At 41.3% G+C, this 20095-nt stretch overlaps 1 protein-coding gene across 1 annotated transcript in view; it reads right to left on the bottom strand.

Moving 5' to 3' along the window:
• TLR3 (toll like receptor 3) overlaps nt 1-19830 on the bottom strand; it is a 32569-nt gene extending 12739 nt beyond the window's left edge. Inside the window, exon 1 of the mRNA XM_036838879.1 lies at nt 19658-19830. The gene's annotated coding sequence lies outside the window, so the exon portion shown is untranslated. The remainder of the gene's footprint in view (nt 1-19657) is intronic.
• Between the last annotated feature and the right edge of the window lie 265 nt (nt 19831-20095).

Below are 20095 nucleotides of genomic sequence, written 5' to 3'. Positions count from 1 at the left end.
CAGGGCCTCAAAACTGGGTCAAGAGAGCATTTTTTAAAACTATATTACAATTGACCCCTTGATGTCTTGACATTAGTTTTGAGTTCAGTTTTTGGGGGATATTTGAGTGACCTAAATACAATAATAGAGGAGACTTCTAGAGATTGGGCATAATTTGCCCTAAACTGAATAGAAAACAATTTATCATGAGAGAAGAAAGGAAGAAAAGAAGTACAAGGAAGAAATCAAAGAGGAAATTAAAAAATACCTAGAAACAAATGACAATGAAAACACGACGACCCATAACCTATGGGATGCAGCAAAAGCAGTTCTAAGAGGGAAGTTTACAGCAATACAATCCTACCTCAAGAAACAAGAAACATCTCAAATAAACAACCTAACCTTACACCTAAAGCAATTAGAGAAAGAAGAACAAAAAAAACCCAAAGTTAGCAGAAGGAAAGAAATCGTAAAGATCAGATCAGAAATAAAGGAAAAAGAAATGAAGGAAACAATAGCAAAGATCAATAAAACAAAAAGCTGGTTCTTTGAGAAGATAAACAAAATTGATAAACCATTAGCCAGACCCATCAAGAAAAAAAGGGAGAAGACTCAGATCAATAGAATTAGAAATGAAAAAGGAGAAGTAACAACTGACACTGCAGATATACAAAGGATCATGAGAGATTACTACAAGCAACTATATGCCAATGAAATGGACAACCTGGAAGAAATGGACACATTCTTAGAAAAGCACAACCTTCCAAGACTGAACCAGGAAGAAATAGAAAATGTAAACAGACCAATCACAAGCACTGAAATTGAAACCGTGATTAAAAATCTTCCAACAAACAAAAGCCCAGGACCAGATGGCTTTACAGGCAAATTCTACCAAACTTTGAGAGAAGAGCTAACACCTATCCTTCTCAAACTCTTCCAAAATATAGCAGAGGGAGGAACACTCCTCAACTCATTCTACGAGGCCACCAACACCCTGATACAAAAACCAGACAAAGATGTCACAAAGAAAGAAAACTACAGGCCAATATCACTGATGAACATAGATGCAAAAATCCTCAAAAAAATAGTAGCAAACAGAATCCTACAGCACATTAAAAGGATCATAGACCATGATCAAGTGGGGTTTATCCCAGGAATGCAAGGATTCTTCAATATACGCAAATCAATTGATGTGATACACCATATTAACAAATTGAAGGAGAAAAACCATATGATCATCTCAATAGATGCAGAAAAAGCTTTCGACAAAATTCAACACCCATTTATGATAAAAACCCTCCAGAAAATAGGCATAGAGGGAACTTACCTCAACATAATAAAGGCCATATATGACAAACCCACAGCCAACATTGTTCTCAATGGTGAACAATTGAAACCATTTCCACTAAGATCAGGAACAAGACAAGGTTGCCCACTCTCACCACTATTATTCAACATAGTTTGGGAAGTTTTACCCACAGCAATCAGAGAAGAAAAAGAAATAAAAGGAATCCAAATTGGAAAAGAAGAAGAAAAGCTGTCACTGTTTGCAGATGACATGATACTATACATAGAGAATCCTAAAGACTCTACCAGAAAACTACTAGAGCTAATCAAGGAATTTGGTAAAGTATCAGGATACAAAATTAACGCACAGAAATCTCTTGCATTCCTATACACTGATGATGAAAAATCTGAAAGAGAAATTAAGGAAACATTCCCATTCACCATTGCAACAAAAAGAATAAAATACCTAGGAATAAACCTACCTAAGGAGACAAAAGACTTGTATGCATAAAGCTATAAGACACTGATGAAAGAAATTAAAGATGATACCAACAGATGGAGAGATATACCATGTTCTTGGATTGGAAGAATCAACATTGTGAAAATGAATCTACTACCCAAAGCAATCTACAGATTCAATGCAATCCCTATCAAACTACCAATGGCATTATTCACAGAACTAGAACAAAAAATTTCACAAATTGTATGGAAACACAAAAGACCCCAAATAGCCAAAGCAATCTTGAGAAAGAAAAACAGAGCTGGAGGAATCAGGCTCCTGGACTTCAGACTATATTACAAAGCTACAGTAATCAAGACAGTATGGTACTGGCACAAAAACAGAAATATAGATCAATGGAACAGGATAGAAAGCCCAGAGATAAACCCACACACATATGGTCACCTTATTTTTGATAAAGGAGGCAAGAGCATACAATGGAGAAAAGACAGCTTCTTCAGTAAGTGGTGCTGGGAAAACTGGACTGCTACATGTAAAAGAATGAAATTAGAACACTCCCTAACACCATACACAAAAATAAACTCCAAATGGATTAAAGACCTAAATATAAGGCCAGACATTATAAAACTCTTAGAGGAAAACATAGGCAGAACACTCTATGACATAAAACACAGCAAGATCCTTTTTGACCCACCTCCTAGAGAAATGGAAATAAAAACAAAAACAAACAAATGGGACCTAATGAAACTTAAAAGCTTTTGCACAGCAAAGGAAACCATAAACAAGATGAAAAGACAACACTCAGAATGGGAGAAAATATTTGCAAATGAAGCAACTGGCAAAGGACTAATCTCCAAAATTTACAAGAAGCTCATGCAGCTCAATATCAAAAAAACAAACAACCCAATCCAAAAATGGGCAGAAGACCTAAATAGACATTTCTCCAAAGAAGATATACAGATTGCCAACAAACACATGAAAGGATGCTCAACATCACTAATCATTAGAGAAATGCAACTCAAAACTACAATGAGATAGATATCCTCTCACACCAGTCAGAATGGCCATCACCAAAAAATCTACAAACAATAAATGCTGGAGAGGGTGTGGAGAAAAGGGGACTCTCTCGCACTGTTGGTGGGAATGTAAATTGATACAGCCACTATGGAGAACAGTATGGAGGTTCCTTAAAAAACTAAAAATAGAACTACCATATGACCCAGCAATCCCACTACCAGGCATATACCCTGAGAAAACCATCATTCAAAAAGAGTCATGTACCACAATGTTCATTGCAGCTCTATTTACAATAGCCAGGACATGGAAGCAACCTAAGTGTCCATCGACAGACGAACGGATAAAGAAGATGTGGCACATATATACAATGGAATATTACTCAGCTGTAAAAAGAAACAAAATTGAGTTACTTGTAGTGAGGTGGATGGAGTTAGAGTCTGTCATACAGAGTGAAGTAAGTCAGAAAGAGAAAAACAAATACAGTATGCTAACACATATATAGAAATCTAAAGAAAAAAATGGTTATGAAGAACCTAGGGGCAGGACAGGAATAAAGATGTAGATGTAGAGAATGGACTTGAGGACACGGGGAGGGGGAAGGGTAAGCTGGGATGAAGTGATAGAGTGGCATGGACTTATACTACCAAAATAGATAGCTAGTGGGAAGCAGCTGCATAGCAGAGGGAGATGAGCTCGGTGCTTTGTGACCACCTAGAGGGGTGGGATAGGGAGGGTGGGAGGGAGATGCAAGAGGGAGGAGATATGGGGATACATGTATATATATATAGCTGATTCACTTTGTTATACAGCAGCAACTAACACAACAATGTAAAGCAATTATACTCCAATAAAGATGTTAAAAAAAAATAAAAGAAAAAAGAAAAAAAAAGAAAAGAAGTACAAGGAGTCCTGGTGGCCAGCCCATCACCAAGTTCCTCATTTATACGGTATCAGCCAAGAAGACAGAACTGAAATTTCTGGAGTCTCTAAAAATATCTTGGCGGAGTTAAAGAGTGTGTTAAAATATGAGTTGTAATTTTGTGACAAATATCTTGGTGTATTTCTTGGGTCAGGGTGGGAGGTCTGGCAGTTACATTGTTGGAGGGTATAAATTAATCATTTAGGAAGGTATATGTAAAGGTTAATGGTATTTGTTTATAACCAAAGGGAAGGGGTGGTCAGAATGCAGAGTGGGGGGTCATGGTGGAAAGCTGGGAGAGAGAGTAAGAGAAGGCACTGGAAAGTGGGAGGCCTCTCCCCAGGAAGTCGAGGGTTGGACTAATAATTTTCATTTATATTTAGAATGGCACAGTTAGTAGTAACCTTGATAAGTTTTCCCTTTAGGCATGGGAGTGTAGGGGTTTTGGCAGCGAGCAAGGTGTATACAAGGATCATGGAGTGAGCAGACAGTGAGCTCAGGAAGTGTAATAGCATCTCTAGTATCAGAGGAAGAAAGCAATCAATGTCCCGTGTCCAATTTGTGGGCACCTTAGAGAGGTTAGCCATGGTAGTGATCTGAGAGTCCGGGATGAAGTTATATCTGTTGTGGAGAGCAATGTTATTTTTAGCTGCAAGCTCCTGGGCCAGGGCAATGCTGTCTTGGATGTGGGACCAGGATATCCTTCCCACATGGACACCCACTTGGGTTGATGTAGGTCATGTTTTTGTGACCATATGGTATCATAACAAGGTTGAGCCCTTCATAGAATTTGAAGGCAATGTCGGGCCTGGGAGCTTGTAAATATCTTTTAAATCAAGGGGCTCTCTGGGTGCATCACAGCTAGCAAAAGTGATGCCAGTATTGGTGATCTTTTGTAATTGGACCAAAGCTTCGTAACCCAACTGGCAATTGCACAATTACTATCCTAATTAAGGGTGGCTGAATCTAAAAGCTCCCAATAATCCAAGGTTTTGCCCAGATAGATGATGAGAGATTTTACTGCAAATAGGATTTAAATCCAATGGCCTGATTTGGATGCATGTGGTTAACAGGGTGTCAGGTGGTTAGGCAACTGAAACATCCTTGTCTGATGCTGGAGCTTCAGCATTAGTCTGTTGGCAGGTGCTCTAATTTAGCCAAAGACTAGGTGCCCTCTGCCTCCGTTGTCAGTTTGGTTGGTGACGGGCAAGCTAGTGAGGTCTTTGGGCTAAACTGGATGGCAAAGGGACATCAGAATTCATCATATATGGTTGAAACAAGGGCTTACTTGGAAGGCTTAGGCCTCCAGATCGCAAACTAATGAAAACTCTGAGACCAGTTGTTACAAGACCAACAGCCAACTGGATGGTGTGCAGCTGCACGTGACAGTCTTCTGTTGCCTGGTGGATTTCCCCTGGCAAATATTCTTACCAAAGAGGGTTTTTCTAGTTGTATTATTATGGATATGATGTTGATTCCATTATTATCTCTGAAGGTGATTTTCATTTACTAAGTGGGGTTTCCTATCTCCCTTCTGGGTAGTTCACTCTATTGAGGGCTTGGCCCTGGAAAACTAATGTTAATTTCCTAGCGAGGATCAGAGGGAGAGCCAGATTAATGATCTACCTCTTATAACCTGAATATAGAGGAAGGTTTTAGGTGGTGGAAGTTTAGGCTCTAGTGGCTCTTATATCAGATGGACAGGTGTCTTGGCCCAGGGGTCAATCTACGGTATAATGGATCCCAGGAGAGTGTGCACCCTTGATCTGGCCTCAGCCCACATGGGCTGGGAGCAGGATAGAAAATCTGTAAAAATAGGGTGAAACATTATTAAAGGGCCTCATATATAAGTCTGTATACTTGGAGGAGAGACACATCGTCTTTTAAATACAGGAAAGGGTGATGGGAAAGTTTTTTAAAGTTAGTGTGAAATGTGAGTCAACCAAAGGGCTTTGAATTAAGAGAGATTAAGGCCTTAGGGAAAGGTGGAGACCTATTTAATGGTTTATGTGTAATTTTGTAACTTAAACAGAAGTTTTTGAGGAGTCCATTAGTCTTCTCAATTTAACCTGTTAGGAGGGGCCTATCGGAGGCTGTAAGTTCTGCTCAATGCCTTTTACAGAAGGCATTATAGCCCAACACTTTGTTTTGAGAAGTGAAATGTGTGCTTTGGTTATGATCAGTTATGTCTGGAGCACTGAAGGAGGTAAGGAGTGTCCTGGTAAGGCCTTATGCTGTGATCTTGTATATGTAGAGAGACATGTGACTTTGACTCATAGTTTTGGTATCTAGGAGCCAAGAGTTCTCTACTCTGAAAGGTACAACTTAAGCAATGACCCAGGAGTTTGTAAAAATGTGCAGATGGAACCATTTGCTGACCAGGGTGTACTGTGCTGAGATTACTGCCTGAATGTTGGCCAACTGTGCTGACCCTTGGGTCCCATCCATTACGGGGGGACATCCTGGTTGAGATGGAAAGCACCCACACTCAACTGAGCTCCATCCCATATGATGGTGGCAATTCCACCTGTACAATATAAAAACTCCCACTGCTATTCACTCATTTAATACCAAGGGACTCCCCAAGTAACCAAGGAGTCTGGGGGAATGGTGGCCTCCTCCACACCATGGTATCTGGCAAAGGACAGAGGAGGGGTGATGCCACTTCCCCTGCAGGTAGAATATGCCAGAGAGCCCAAGTATGGCTCCATCCAAACCTGTATCAAAGAGGTCTTGGTATCCAAGTTGAGCTTGTGGGATTCTGAACCAAGATGTAATGGGAAGCTGAGTATGGAGGGTCATAGGCTCAGAGTCTGTGACAAATCCTATTTACAGGGGAACCTGGTACATGGCCAACAATTTTTGCTCTAATGACCTACAGCATGGGGCCAAGAAGGGCAGTTTCTTGGCCATCATATGTGGTCTAGAGATTCCAGGAAGCATGGGAAGAGATTGCTAAAGCCACTACAGTGAAGGAGTCTCTGAGGGCACGAACAGGAAGGCTGGTTGACTTTAATTTGAACCGATTCTAGAGACTTCTGTTGGAGGGGCTTCATCTGAGATGTGCTGACTTGTAGGCAGCAGCATCAGTGAGACTGAGTAAAATTGGTAAAAAAGGAATATGCTGACTCCAGAACCCAAAAACTACTACAAGATATTGGACTTGTGGACTTGTATGTCCTTAAGAGCATGTCAAATGAATCTCTTCTGAGGAGGTTGTCATCAATGTAATGTCATACTTGTGCTCCTGGGGAAAGATGGATGCAAGTAAGATCTTGTCCTCAAAGATGGTACATGGTGGTCAAACTGTGGAGGTACCCCATTGGTAGCCGGAAAAACGTGCACAGTGTCCCTCTGGAGATGAAGGCAGACTACAGCTGAGAGACTGTTGAAATAGGCACTGAGTAGAACATAGCAGCCAAATCTATAATAGGAAGTATTCCTTGGTTGTGGATGGGATGGATGGAATTAGTAATTTAATAATATTGGGTACTCGGTATGGGAGACTTCATAGATGGACTACAGCATTAAGGTTGTAGTAACCCACCGTGAGGCATCGTTTATTCTTTCCAGGTTTAAGAACATTTTTAAAAAATGTAGAAGCAGTGGGGACAATCACCCATTCACCAATTAGGTCTTACATAATAAGTCTCAATCCTTGAAGGTCCTGTTTTAATTTACATTGGGCTATATTAACTATTTTAACTGGGGTCCATGGAGTCCCATTTTGTCAAGTTGATTTGTAAGTGTCAAAAGCATAGTTCGATTTCAATGTATTACTCAGTGTGTTGAGTGTCTATGTCACTGTGGGATATTTTAGGGCAAAGGGTACTATGACCATGGGAAATTTAGGCAAGGCATAAATATTTTTTTCTCTATTTTATATTTAGTTGTTTTCCTGAGATTATAAAGGCTACCATGCTTAAATTTGCTGGGATCCCCAGATGTGGCCAGTAATTATGACTTGAGCCCCCATATTGATTAAGTCCATGAAGTTTGTCAATTGGTATATTTTAGCAAATATTCAAGTTAATTTAGAACCGATGTTGCAGAGGCACAAAAGCCAATCAGCATCATTTTACCTTTTTGTCATACACATTTGTAAAGTTAATTTTGGATTTCCAATGGGTCAAATTATGGACCTTTGCTTTAATTTAAATTTATATACTTAATATATAAAAATATAAAATTAAACATTTCATCCCTCTGTATTCTTTTTTTTTTTTTTCTGGTGGGGTTGCTTCTAGCTGCTTAGTTTCTGTCTCTGTCTGGTAACTCATTGGAGAACCTTCTAAATGAACACAGGAAAAGCGGGGGATGGGCTAGTGACCTACCTTGCAGGCAGCTGGCTGTCCTTCCCAGGGTTCTCAGTCCACCTCCCGGGGGCTGGGGTTTGCACCTCGGGTGCTACGGCAGCCTGACCTTGGGACAGCACCATTAGTCCCCTTGTCCCAAGTACCAGTCCTTCTGCATGTTGATACAGGCAGCACTTACTGAAGCCCAAGCACACCGGTTCAGGACTTTGCATTACTTAAGCAATTGGGTAACTCAGGTAGGGCGTTCTGGAGCGGGAAGCCCGGTGCAGGAGTAAGATATTGGTGTCCTTGTCCGAAGGGCCCCCTTTGGATTAAACCTTGGGCTACTGGTCTCCAAGGATGCATCTCACGATCCCCCCGAGAGTGTGGGGGGCATGTTGGTTGGAGGGAGGCAAGGCATGCAGCACAAGGAAGACAGCTCCACCTGAGCAACATCGACATGGAGACCGGGGTGCCAATTCTCTACCACGGGGAGCCCGCCCAACACCTTCCTCCACAGGGCATACCGGAAACACAGGGACGAATCAAGGTTCCGCTCCAAATAATAATAATAGAGAAACACCAACGCCGAAGATGCGATGGGCCCTGGAACGATCCTTTGCCAAACACAGGCTGTGACCCGAAACGCAGGAGAACGCCCGACCCCAGACAGTGCAGCTTAGGGTTCAGCATTCCTGCTGCCCTAAGGTGGGTCCCACCTGGGCTAGTATCTAGAAGCCCAGTTTAGCCAATTAGGACTGTTTGTTTTGAATATTCCCCGGTCCAGGACATTAGTGTCAGGAGGGATGTGGCAATCACTGGCAGACACAGCAGCAAGCCGTGAGGTTAAACTGCAAGTTCATCAGAGGCAGAGATTCTGTCCTAAGTGGCTCTCACGGGAGCCTGGAACCACTTAGGAAGACAAGAGCTGTCCCTTCACAAAGCTACTCAAGAGTCTATCGTCATGGCCACGCCATCCTGCTCACAGAGCCAATTGTTTTATAAGATTTAAAGGTTCTTTTGATGGTGAAGCAGGACACAGTAATACTCAGATAGATGAAAGGCAGCTCCAAACAAGAGAAGGCTGCCAGGCAGGCCCACACAGGGAGTTGCAACTGGGGACAGGGTAGCAGCAAGCTGGGCTGTGGGGGCGATATATGTGTGGCAAGCTGGCTGGGCTTAGCTATAGCTTTTCGTGGCTCCCCGTGGATTGACTAATTTGAATAATTTCAGTGGAATCTGGGGCATAGGGGCTGTCCCTACTGGTCTGGTACCTAACTAACCCGGGGCAATTAGGGCAGATGTATAGCGGCCTCTGTGTGAAAGCCCAGTAAGGGAAGTGACTGGGGTGTGGACTTAATCCATGGCTCAAGAACAGCTAACTAGCCTCTAGCCAGGACCTCAAAACAGGGTCAAGATAACATTAGAAAATACAAAACAAACCAAAATTGTATGACATCAACAAACTAGGAATAGAGGAAACTTCCTCAACATAATAAAAGCTATTATGAAAACCCCACAGCTAACATCATACTCACTGATGAAAGACAAAAAGCCTTTCCCCTAATATTGGGAACAAGACAAGGATGCCCGCTTTTGCCACTTGTATTCAACATAGTATTGGAAGTTCCAGCCAGGACCATTAGGCAAGAAAAATAAATAAAAGACATCCAAATTAGGAAGAAAGAAGTGAAATGATCTCTGTTCACATACGACATGATCTTATATATAGAAAACCCCAAGGATTACACACACGTACACACAGTTAGAATAAGCAAATTCAGCAAAGTTGCAGGATACAAAATCAACACACAAAAAATCAGTTGTTTTTCTGTGCACTAACAAGGAATAATCTGAAAAGAAATTACGAAAACAATTTCATGGGAATTCCCTGGTGGTCCAGTGGTTAGGACTCCTCTCTTTCACTGCCCAGGGTGCGGGTTCAATCCCTGGTTGGGGAACTAAGATCCCACGAGCCGCGAGGCCAAAAAAAAAAAAAAAGAAAAAAATTTCATTCACAATAGCATCAAAAAGAATAAAAAACTTAGTAAGTCTAACCAATAACAAAAGTAGATATCTTACCACATGTGAGTTCCAAAATATGATTCCCAACTATTGAGAAAGGCAAATACGGTGTGATACTTTGGAGCTAATCAAACCTAAATTCAAATCGTGACTCAGCCATTTACTAGCTTTATGATCTTTGGCAACTTTTTTCATCTGAGCACGAATTTCCTCCTCTGTCAATTAGAGACAATGTAACCAACTGACAGAATTATTGTGAAGATTAGGGATAGTTAAACTAACTGTTTGGCACATAGAGTGTACTCAATCAATTATAGCTATTGTTTTTACTATTAAGATAAATCTAGTAATGCTTATAAGAAAACTAGATAGGCTGTACCTCTGAGTTTTGAACACTCAAAACAAATTAATTGTGTACAACAGCTTGTTAGCACGTAAGAAGAATTGCATCAGATTAACACTGTCGCGTTTCTCGAGGAGTAGGCATAGATACAGTCTAGGAAAATAGTACCTGATTTTATCTGTAAAATCACCATCTGGTGGCACTCAGATACTGTTATAGCCAGTGCCCATATGTCCCAGGGCACACCACCAGCACATCAAAGGGGAGATTGGTTAAGGAGACATCACTGATAAAGACTCTACTTGAAGATATTAAGAGACTTAAAAGTGTATGTTTTAAAAGTAAGGGTATGCCGTTAACATTGATAGTTATCGTTCAATCTTCATCCAAAATGTCATATCAATCACCATATTATATTCCTGCCAAATAGATCTTGAGAGCTCCTGCTTTCAGATAGTCTCAAGGATACTTAAACTTTGACAATTTGATAAATGGAAAATAGCATCTTGCTGTTTGATGGCGTATTTGAAATGTTATGAGTGAAGCTGAGCATTTTTTCATCTTTGTTTATTTGTATTTGTTTTTCACTAAAGTATCTGATTGTCTTTTTCCAGTTTTCCTACTGTTTTTACATATTTTTCTTATTACTTGTAAGTTTTTGTTTGTTTTCATTTTTTTTGTTGTTGTTTTTTTTGCTTTTTGTTGTTTTTGGCTGTGCTGTGTGGCTTGTGGGATTTAGTTTCCCCACCAAATATTGAACCTGGGCCCCCAGCAGTGAAAGCGCTGAGTCTTAACTACTGGACTGCCAGGGAACTCCCTTGTAAGTTTTTTAATATTAAGAAAATTAACTTTTTGTTATACACCCTGTCATTTTTGCCTGGTTTGTTATCTGTCTTTTGATTTTTTTGTGTGTGTTGTTTTAGGCCATAAAAAAGTTTAGTAAAATCATATTTATCCATCTGTTCACAATGTCTGAATTTTGTTTCTTGCTTAGAAAGGCTTTTCCACTCCATACTCCTTAATTTCATTCAGGGAATTTGGCTCCTAAATACACTCTCCAAAACGATGAAAACATTATGTTAAAAAAACTTTCACTGTACCAATAGGGTATTGACCAATACTATTTGCTAACTCAATAAACAGAATACTTGCAGAGCAGTTAAAAATGAGGTAGGTATAAAAAAAAAATGAGGTAGGTATATATACATTTACCATTTTAGAAAGATTTTCAAGTTATGTTGTTAAGTGATATAGCCAAATTGCAAAATAATGTATAGTGTGACCCCATTTGTGTAAAAAGAGAAAAAAGACCTATATCTCTAAACTATATTCTTTTATATTCTTAGAAAAGGTCTAGAAAGTTACATAAGATTCTGTGAATAGTAGTTACTTCCAGAGAGCTGGGGTGGGAAAACTCCAGGTATGTATGGAAAGGAAAAAGGATTTAATTTTCATAGTAAACTCTTCCATGTTGTTTAAACTTTTATCATGCCCATGCTCTGTTTTTGTAATAAAGAATGAACATTAAGATGCACAGCCTTTGAAGATATGGCAGTGGCAGCAGAGAGTATTTGACTCTCCCTGAATCATCACATTAAAAGCAGATAGAGCAATTAGATAGCAAAACCCCAAATCCACGGACCGCATCAAAAACAAAACTAGTTGGCAAAGTATCAGAGGGTGAAGATAAGCTACCAACACCCATAAGACCAGCATCATATCAGCATCCACGCAGAAGAAATTAGAGGGATGTGGCATTTGACAAACCTAAGTAAACTTTCAGCTTATGGATGTGGAAGTTTACATTCAGCCAGAGCCCTAAAATTCCCCCTCATATAAACCCAGGAATATTAAAGAAATAAACCTTTCTTTGTTTTCTTGCTGACTTGAATTTACCAATGTCTTTATCCTCAAAGTATGAGAAAAATCAACTATAAAGTTTTAGAAGAGGTAGATGAGATCTTTTAACATTTCGCTGCCATAAAAGTTCTACTATCAAGCTTGACTACTTTAGCAATAAACATACTTTAATCCTAAATCAAACTATTCTAGGATGTTCTGGAGACCTCAAAAAATGCTACTTTGGCCCAATGCTCTTTTACGTCCATTCACAGAGAAAATGTTTCTTTTTTTTCCCCAAATTTGAGGGGTTTAATGACCCAGAGCATTATGGAATGGTTGGGCCATGTATAGAATAAAATTCTTCTCAGCAGGAATGTAATTAACTTAAGACCATTTAAAGAGTGCTTGTGAACCAATCAAATGAAACTTGAGAGAACATTTCTCCCATTTTTTGGTTTACATTTTTGGAAAGTTCTTGATGAGGCATAGCAAAAGGGACAAGATCCTTAGGAATTGGCTAATTTGCTAAGCAAGGAGAGAATTTGACAGTCTTCTCTTTTGTGTTGAGACTGCAGATCTGCTGTTGCTTCATGGGGTCAGTGAGTCAAGGTTTCTGGAGAAAAGACTCATTTGTAAGGTACCTGCTTCTCACACGATTGATGTGTTGATAATGTTAGTTCCTGGTACTACCAGCCACTCAGATGCAGAGATCTGCACCTCGGCATGTGCAAATGAGATACGAAGTTATGAAAATATTCTTCCTTTGCCTCACAATTTAGGTGCGGTCCAAGTTTTCAATGATCATTTCAGCTGCATTGCACTCGTCACGACATCAAATGATCACTTCTGGATATAGTTTTATACTAGTCTAATGAAAATGATAGGTAACAGATTAAGGAAATAGGAAACAGATAAAGAGGAAGTTGAGTTTTTAGATTTATACTTAGTCATGAATGTAAAGCATTTCTGACAGAAGGAGGCAGCATAGCACAGCAGTGAAAACCAGAGTTTTGTAACCTCAATCAGAAAGATTGAGGTTCGCATCATGGCTCTGTCAGTTAATGACTATGTGTGACCTTGGGTGGCCTTAATTTCTACACCTGAATAACAGTTATAGTGATGCCTACTTTAGAGGACCATTGTAAGGATTAAATCAAATAGTGTATGTGCACGTCTGGCATATAGTAAATATTCAGTGAATGGTCATTACTATTATTAGTATCTCTTGGTGATAATTTTACTTTCCTACTTAATACTTTTTAGCAATATGCTTATTACAGTTAAATAGCCTTATGACTCTGTATTTTACTCAGTGTATTCGTTAGTTTTTACCAGATACGGTTATATACATAGGTATGATATGCTCTATCTCCTCCCTTTCTTCCTTCCTTCTAGAATTACACATAATTCTCTATAGTCTACCATGTAGTTGCTGACGTTCAAGTTAACCTGCAGGCTTTGTTTATTCTCATCGCACTGGGAGCTAGAGTCGTGTCCTATATCTGAACTTCCAAGTCAGTAACTGGATCACAGTTACTGCCTTGCCTCAGATTTGGGGATATCCTTGGACACCATGGAGAAAACTCATCTGGTGCGTGGAATGCACGATCTAATTCGGAGCACTTCTCAGGGTTACGCAATAGAAGAGGCTCATCCGACCGTGTCCCTCACTCAACTTCCGGTTCTGTGGCTGTGATAACTGCAGCTCCTTCGGGTTGTGAGAGGCGTCGAGCAGCATGTCATTTCAAGATGCAACGCTAGGTGGAGCGAAGAGACCAATTTTTTTTTTGTCACTTAAGTGAAAATTCTAAACACTGGCAAAATCAAATTTCATTTTAAAATTCAGTGACTGAAGAGGCCACTCAGAGATTAGAGGACTTAGACCCTTGAGTTTGCTCTTAGCTGCCCTCTTTCCTCTTCTCTGTTTTCTTGTTTTCCTTGTTTGGACCTGCGGCAGCGTAGAGATTTGGGCTCCCTTGCAGTGGTAGAAAAAAGAGAGGGTTTTCCCACTGGTTTTGAGGTGTGAGTGAAACGTGCACAGGGCCGATATTCCCATGTCTATGGAAACTCCAGGGACGGATGTCTACATCTGCTTTACATCCATATGCCGGGCTGCTTCTCTTCTAAATTCTGGAAGGCTGGGATGTTGTGCTTGTGGCCAACCTCTGTCTTCAGCATCCTTCCCTTCCCCTTCACTGGGTCAAGCCCAACAGTGAGGCTGCCTGTCTGTATCACAGGCGCTGCTCCCTCCCGTTTTTCCCCAGCCTTCCCTGTACATTGCTCCCTTTTTCTACAGCTTCATCTCTCTTATCTACATCCTTGCCTAGAAGAACACAACTTTTCATTAGTTCCCTCCTGTGACAGACGAATTGGATCAGATTATTCTACCCTCACTTTCCCCATTTAAAGAGCCCATAATTCTTGGCCAAGACCAGTTTATCCCTTTGTTCTTCTTCCCTTCTGTCTCCTGTATTTCATCTCTCACATAACCTTCTACAAAATTTATTCTAAATAAGCACTTGTTCAGTCAATGAAGGAATTGCTAAGTGGATGAAGGACTAGCTCCCTTGACCTCTTCCACCTCTAACTCTTACTTTCCTGTTCTCTCCCCACCCGACCCCCTACCTCCCATTCTATTTGCTTGTCCTGATCATTTAATCATCCTTTGCCAGTAATTGAATGTAGGGCCCTCATTCAAATTCCTCCCTTTCAAATTAATTCATTCGTGTAATCTTTCCTGTTGCTCTCCCATTGCCTCCCTGCTGTGTCATTTTAATTGCTAGTGTTTCTGTATTTTGTTTTCCACATTTATCTCTGGCTTACATGCCTTACATTTCTGCTCACTAAAATAGATTAACTGGGATACTTATTGAAATGGCAGATTTGGATTCATCTCAGCTTGCAAATGAAATTTGGATCTGAGTAGTAAGTTTGTAAAAATAAAACTGAACTGGTAACTTGGATCGTTGGGGAGTATCAGGTAAACACAGGAAACGAATTGGCTTTAATTCTTCGGAGGATAGTCCATGGGTCAACAGTCTTAGAAGCAAATAAAAACGTTACAGAGTTGAGCTGCTGCTCACCTCCACCCAGCCTTTACCAACAGATAACTGATGTTCTGCAATGTAGAGAAATAATTTCTCTACCTGTTTCCCACTATTTATATTAAATGTCGGGAGAAAAGTTTCTCCCATCATGTGCCAGTCCATTAAAATAGCCATCGAGTATGTACAAAAGCATATTTACTTCTTTTTTTAATTTTATAAATTTATTTATTTATTTATTTATTTAATTTTGGCTGCATTGGGTCTTCGTTGCTACACACGGGCTTTCTCTAGTTGCGGCGAGCAGGGGCTACTCTTCGTTGCGGTGCGCGGGCTTCTCATTGCAGTGGCTTCTCTTGTTGTGGAGCACGGGCTCTAGGCACGCAGGCTTCAGTAGTTGTGGCACGTGGGCTCAGTAGTTGTGGCTCGTGGGCTCTAGAGCGCAGGCTCAGTAGTTGTGGTGCACGGGCTTAGTTGTTCCACGGCCTGTGGGATCTTTCCGGACCAGGGACCAGCGATCGAACCCATGTCCCCTGCATTGGCAGGTGGATTCTTAACCACTGAGCCACCAGGAAAGTCCCCATATTTACTTCTTTATATTTAAAACTAAGAATGACCAAGTTCTTGATAGGTAATTGTATATTTAAAAATTATTTATCAAAAAGTTGATACGTGTAAAAATAACGGTTTTTTTTTCACACCGTAAAGTGTTTCATAACAATTTAATTCTACTTGTAATAATGTAAATGGGTATACGTTTAGATGTTAATTAGGAAAATAGCCAGGAATGTTGTGGTTTTTTTTGTTTTTAAGAATCATCATAAATCGTTAGAAGTATTTCCCTACCTCTGGGGGGGCGGGGCGGGAAGTGAGAATGGGATGAACCACAATGCTACAGCAGGGGACTGGGAATCCATATGTGAATCAAGAATTATGGGGACTTCCCTGGTGGTCCAGCGGTTAAGACTTCATCTTCCAATGCAGAGGATGTGGGTTCGAACCCTGGTCGGGGAGCTAAGATCACACATGCCTCGTGGCCAAAAAACCAAAACATAAAACAGAAGCAATATTGTAACAAATTCAATAAAGACTTAAAGAAAAAAAAATGGTCCACATCAAAAAAAAAATCTTAAAAAGACCCCCAGACACTTAAAAAAAAAAGAATAATGTGTACACTGAATAAATAATAACACTTGCAGGTTGTATGGTCAGGCCACTCAAGATGGTTGCCCTCTTGCTCCCTGTACATCCCCTGCCCGACCAGTCCCTGCCTCACCTACACCCTATTCACTTGACTGACCTTCCCTCTTACTCATAGAGTCTAATTAGTAGCTGCCTACATACTTGACCCCGACCCCAGCTAGCGACTGCTCTAATCTTTGGATCAGAGCTATCTCCACTATGATAGTTTATCCAAGGGGCAGTGAGGGCCGTGCTCCTCTGCTGGTTTCAACTGTCAATTCCCTCTATCACTGGTAACCTCCCTAACCCCATCCCTACCCCCGCATCTAGCGAACCATTCATGCCTCTATCAGTGACTCTGGACTCTTTCTTCAGTCTTGAGCTGGGCAAGTACAGAGTTTGCAGGCCTGCAGGGTGCAGCCCAACATATGCACGTAGCAATCTTCATGCATATAGGTACTGTTTTAATGAATGAACTAACATTTATTTAAAACAAATGATAGGTTTGGGGTTTGTTTGTTTGTTTGGTTGGTTGGTTGGCTTTTGCCTGTTCAAGTACAGACAATTTCCTCTGCTTTCTTCACCACATATTTATGTTCTTTAGAGGGTACTAGAATCTGCTTTAGGTAGTTGGTTTAATTTCCCTCAGAGTGTGTTAGTCGCCTTTTTGGGCTTCCTGCTCTTGTTTTCTTGAGTATCTTCTAGTCTTTACAGCAGTCTGCAAGTCACAGCAAAGAAGTCAGTTATGAGATGAAGGCTGATTGTTCTACTGGTTAATATAAATCTGGGGATTCTCAAAAAACAGAAACCAAAGTTGATCAGCAGCTCTTCCAAAGCAAAGTCCTTTTAGATGCTACAAACGATTAAAGAAGACAATTTAGGTAACAGAAACAAACTTTAACACTTCATGAAACAGGAAGTCTCTGTTCCCAAGCGTCCACAGAACTGGAAAATGTGGTGGAAGGCAGGACGCTTTTATAAGTTAAAGAATAAGGAACATGGAAGAGAAAACAGAAAATGAGTAAGGAATAGGAAGTAAGTAGAGAGCCCAGAGTCACCTTGGCGTTTGGGAGTTGGCTGCCTGGATAGACTGCGTTTCTGGTCAAGAGGAACATCTACAGGGACACAAAAGTGATCTACATCTTGGTTTACTGATGTGTCACCCGGGCAGGAGTGGCTGCATCTTGGGCCTGGAAATTAATTTCAACACCCATCATGGCTGAAAATAACTCATGATGTTGAACTGACCTGACCTGGGCTTGACTGGAGTTCAGATGGATGAAAACTTTGCCTCTCTGTGGGGGATGATGGGTTAGGGAGAAACTGATGTGCCCAATTTCCTTTTTTTTTTTTTTTTTAAGTTTTCTGCCTCAGTGCCTTGTAGTAAAAAGAAAGGACTTGATCATCAAGATGATTTCGGATATCATTTCGTGGTCTCCTTTTGCCTCTCACAGGACTCTTCATCAACAAAGTAGACATGCAGTCACTGGCTAAGCTGAACTCTGACTGGAAGCAAAATTATCCACACTGCACTCAGGTGGGTAAAGAAAATGTGGCTTCTCAATTTCTCTCTAACTGATACATCTCGCTCAGGAGTGTCAGTCTGCTGGGGCTGGTGATGATGGGACGGGATGGTGAATCCAGATTTAGTTCAACCTGACTTTTTAATTTAAAATCCCCCTTCAGTCAGTGCTCAGTTTCCCAGATTGCCTCTCTCTTCTTCTTACCACCCGCTCCCAACACCAAGGGGAGAGACACAGCTGTTAACTCCCTTCCCTCAAAACTCCCTGCATCCACCACATCCTCCTAGTAAAGCGGGAGAGGTCTCCTGACCATGCCTTGCTCGGCACAAGGTAACTTCTCTACCATCAGGGCAGAAGCTCTGTGAGCCCAGCATCTTTACATACTTCAGAAATTCATGAAATTCATTCTCTCTCTTTTCCCAGCTTTCTTCATCTGTCTCCATCTCCTTGTCTCTCTCACTCTCTCCAGCTCACTCTTTTTTCTTTCTCATTCTCTTCTCTCCAAAGTCTAGCCTTTGCTCTTATTGTCTTGCAGCCCACAGCAACAAAATTCCAATTCCACCGTTAAAGCATATTGCTGCAAGCAGGAATCCACTTTACCCCTGAAGCACTGAAACCTACCACCTCAAAGGCTGGGGTGCCCAGCCATTGAGATTTACCAGAAATGGAAACGATGTCTGAAAGGAAATAGCTCAGAAAATACATTTCAAAAAACATCGTACTCTTTTTTTTTTTTTTTAATAGCATTTTTTTTTTTTCTAAATGTATTTATTTATTTATTTATTTATGGCTGTGTTGGGTCTTCGTTTCTGTGCGAGGGCTTTCTCCAGTTGCGGCAAGCGGGGGCCACTCCCCATCGCGGTGCGCGGGCCTCCCACCACCACGGCCTCTCCTGTTGCGGAGCACAGGCTCCAGACGCGCAGGCTCAGCAGTTGTGGTTCATGGGCCTAGTTGCTCCGCGGCATGTGGGATCCTCCCAGACCAGGGCTCAAACCCGTGTCCCCTGCATTGGCAGGCAGACTCCCAACCACTGCGCCACCAGGGAAGCCCCATACTCATTTTGAACCATCCCTCATACGAAGGGAGGTGAGTATAAGGAACTTTCTTTTCAAGAATATTGCCATATTTCATATGGAGAAAAATGAATCTATAAGTCTATAATGAGTCTATTTAAATTGGCCAAATGACACAGCTTTAGGAGGGAAGATCATAAGGAAGAATCCCCATTGGAAAAAGAGAACTAATGCAGAAAGCCAATTGTTATCAAGGAGTTTGGAATCATTTGATTAACTTGCTGAACACTTGTTTGCTTGTTCACTGCTGACTCTCCTTTGAAATATGGAAGTCTGACAAATTCATCACTTGAAAGGAGTATGTCTCCGGGCCAAGTCCAGGTTTCTCAAAGGCACCAGAACTTTCCCCCCTGCCCCCCGGGTAGCCAGATCGAGCAAAGCACCCCTCCTCTTTATTCTCCCACCAGCAGCCTGAGGTGAGAGCCTGGGCCAGGGTCCCTGCCCTAACCTCTCCTGGGCCGGGGCTGGGAGACCACCTCACTGTGACATTGTGACTGACCTTGACTTCAGCTCCTTTCTGGTGAAAGAAAAGGGAAGGCAAATGGGGGCTCCTGAGCTATGCGGTGGGTGATACCAATAGAACTAGGAAGTTGAATGCCAGGCAGAGCCCTAAATTCTTCTAATACTAAAACTCAGAAAAATCCCCCAGTGCTCTGAAACTCACATACCTTCTTTTCTTATTAATCTCCTTTTCTGGCTATTATTCAAGGACTGCGAATCCCTTCTTAGGCTTTGAGCCTCCTTTAAGCTGTAGAAAGAGAAGGAAAAAAATGCACCCTAAGACCTAAGACTTCTTTTTCTTCCTTTTCTGTTGCCAGCCAATCAGTCTGAAAAACGAGCTGGCCCGGGCCAGGAATTTGTGTCAATGCCAGATGGAGATACACTGCAGTTTCTGCCCGCCGTCAGGCTTTTCCAAACATGGTGTTAGCTGCTGGCCTGCACTTTTAGGGCAGTGACCTGCCAGTGACACGTGCGCCTCTCCCACCTGCACCGAGGCCTGAAACATTTCTACTCTGGCCTTTCTACTCTTGGTGTCACATTCAGTGTAATCATTCTAAGAGCAAAATCGCTACATTTATAGCAAAGTAATAAGGGCACACCTCATC

This window comes from Balaenoptera musculus, chromosome 21, assembly GCF_009873245.2.
Source record: "Balaenoptera musculus isolate JJ_BM4_2016_0621 chromosome 21, mBalMus1.pri.v3, whole genome shotgun sequence".
Lineage (NCBI taxonomy): Eukaryota > Metazoa > Chordata > Mammalia > Artiodactyla > Balaenopteridae > Balaenoptera > Balaenoptera musculus.
This window is presented reverse-complemented; position numbering and strand designations above follow the sequence as displayed.